This window comes from Nicotiana sylvestris, chromosome 11 (assembly GCF_000393655.2).
Source record: "Nicotiana sylvestris chromosome 11, ASM39365v2, whole genome shotgun sequence".
Lineage (NCBI taxonomy): Eukaryota > Viridiplantae > Streptophyta > Magnoliopsida > Solanales > Solanaceae > Nicotiana > Nicotiana sylvestris.
Genome location: NC_091067.1, coordinates 99,326,083 through 99,329,297, shown reverse-complemented (window position 1 = coordinate 99,329,297; position 3,215 = coordinate 99,326,083).

Below are 3,215 nucleotides of genomic sequence, written 5' to 3'. Positions count from 1 at the left end.
AATTTAGTTAATCAGAGAATGAGTGGGCGCTATAAACAGTGTTGTGCGGTAGAATCTTCGTTTCTAGCTGTGTCCAATTGACTTTGTACTACCGTGAGGAACCCACAAGAGTATTAGGTTCTTTTTCTGGGTTCCTACATTCTAAAGCTTTCCTACCTCCTGAAGCTGTAGCAAGTTCACATTTGACCGGAATCCGTTAGATGTAGTGTAATCCAAGTGGTCAGGTTCCCTATCTGATTCTTGACATTAAGTTTGTTAGATCTTCAAAATATAAGACAAAGATATTGAAAACCTATCACAAGCCATTTCTTGGCCTTGGCATTCTTTTCCCATTTCTTCAAATCTTCAGCAGTACAGCCAGCTGTTGTCTTTCGCACGTCCACTCCTTCAGCATTCTTCTTTGTAGTAGCCAGGGGGCCATCAGTGACTATGTCTCAGAGTTCATTGTCTTCTCCTATGATGTGGTCTCTCATCCTATTCTTCCACCAAGAATAGTATTGACCTGATGGATTATCAATGTCTTTACTTTATGTTTCTTATATTTTGATGATCTAACAAACTTGTTGTGAAGAACCAGATAGAGAACCTTGCCCATAAGGTATACATTTTATGTGACCTGGTCAAAGTCTGAAAATCAGCAAATGAATGAACGACCACATGGAGGAACACAATAGGGACCTGGTGACCTGGTCCCTTAGGGTTCTTCGATACAAGTACAAGTCAGTGACTGTCCGCAATCATTATAAAGAGGAACACAACAGGGACCTGATCCCTTATGGTTATCTAATAGAAGTACTAGTCACCAGTACACCTGGAACATAGCAGCAGAAAGTGACCATCTCGCAACTGTTACAGAAGAGGAACACAACTAGGACCTGGTCTGTCAGTGTTCTCTAACAAAAGTACAAGTCGACTATTCAGCTGGAACGCAACTGCACAGAAGTGGTTGTGCAGACAGTATAACAGTCACTTCTCATTGGGAAGAAGCGTGTATCTAGAATTGACACCACTATCCATTGTAATGTCTTTTGTGATATAACAACCTGGTGCAAGGCACAACATCTTTGTGCATTCAGTGATATTCTCTCAAGCATAACAGTGTTCATCCAGCATTGAAGTCACTGGTGTGTCAAGAACAAGAAGACAACTTCACTAAGGATCAGTTTCGTATTGAGTTTATGTACATCCGTAGTTGAGTTGTAATCTTGTCATTTGTTCTTCATTGTTTTTCCTAGTTTGCTTTCTTAGAAGCTTTGTCTTAGGAACAAACCAAAAATTCGTAAACTTCCGATTTTATGTTGTGACTAGGAATAGTCATAAGTTTAAAGCCTTTGTAACTAGGATAGTTATAAAGTGGCTTGTGGTGGGTGCATCACAAGTTAGTTGAAGTCTTTGCAATAGGGTTATTGCAAAGTGGCTTGTAATAGAGAGATTGCAAGTTAGTGAAGTTAAAAGCCTACAAGAATAGGTCGTGGTTTTATGATCCCCTTGTGTGGGATTTTTCCACGTAAAAATCCCGTGTCTTCTTTACTTTCAGTCTTTATAGCATTCTCAGCATCATCTCATATCCAGGTACTCTATAGTTTGGTAGACTCATATAAACTAACAATTGGTATCAGAGCAGGTTCTTTCTAAAATGTTAACACCTAGAAAAGATCTCAATGGCTGCTCCGCCCAACTTCGAGGAATGACAATCAACCTACATACCTCCTAGATTCAATGGTTAGTACTATGGCTGGTGGAAGACCCACATGCATGATTTTATGATGGCAGAAGACTCAGAACTGTAGGACATCATTTGTGATGGTCCACATGTCCCCATGAAGAAGCTTTAAGAAACAGGACCAATAGTGCCGAAAGGAAGAAAAGATTACAACGACATTGATAGAAAAGCTGTAGAAAAAAACTATCGTGCCAAGAAAATCTTGTGGCATAGGACCTGATGAGTACAACAGAGTCTCAACTTGTGACATTGCCAAAGAAATATGGGAAGCGTTGCAAACCGCATACGAAGGAACTACTCAGGTAAAACAGTCCAAGATCGACATGCTCACCACATAATATGAGCTCTTTAGGATGAAGGATGATGAGTCTATACAAGATATGCACACCAGATTCACCTCCATCATAAATGAGCTTCACTCACTTGGAGATGTCATTCCCAGAAACAAGCTTGTAAGAAAAATCCTCAGTGTTCTACCTGGTTCTTGGTAAAGTAAGGTAAATGTCATCACTGAAGCTAAAGATCTACAAACTCTAACCATGGATGAGTAGATTGGTAATCTGAAGACATACGAGATGAAAAGAAAGAGAGACAGTGAAAGAAGAGAGCCCAAGAAGGAAAAGAACCTAGTACTCAAAGCTGAAAGCAGTGACCCAAATGACGAAGATAGTGACATGACCTATCTTACCAAGAGATTTCAAAAGATGGTTCAAAGAAATAGTGGTATACCAAAGTGGGGCAGTTCAAGTAAAGCAAGGAACAACAATCTCTGTTACAGATGTGAAAAGTCAGGGCATTTCATCAAAGACTTCCCACTCATGAAAGAGGAGCAATACAAGCAAAATCCTGACAAAGCAGCAAAAAGGAACCTGGTTCCAGACAAACGATTCAATCGAAAAAGTGTTGCTCACAATATTGTTAAGCAGGCTCTTGCTACTTGGGGAGACTCCTCTAGTGAATCCGAAAGGGAACCAGATGCAGAAAACAGTTCCATGATGGCAGTGGAAACTGAAGCAACAAAGTATGATTCACTGTTCGCGCTAATAGCTCAGTCTGATGATGATGAAGAAGAAGAAGATGATGAGGTAAACTTCAGGGATGTTTAGAGAAATCTGAAATCCTACTCTTCTAAGAAGCTAAGGTCGTTAACTAATGTCCTAATTGATGCCTATTATAGCCTTGTTAATGATAAGGAGATCCTGACCATAGAACTAGGAGAGGCCGAACAATCTAGATATGATCTGGCGGTCTGTGTAGTAGACCCAAATGAGACTATAGCTAATCTTGAAAAGAAAAGGAAGCTTTGAATGAAAGAATAACTAGTGTGGAAAATAAGAGAGACGACCTGATGGTAGTAGTTGTTGATCTAAAAGAAACAATAGAAGGTCTTAGCAATGAGAAACATACCTTAGAAGGAAAAATTGCAACTACTGAAGAAGAGAGGGATGACCTTTTAGTAATATGCGCCGATCTAGAGGAAACCATTAAGGGA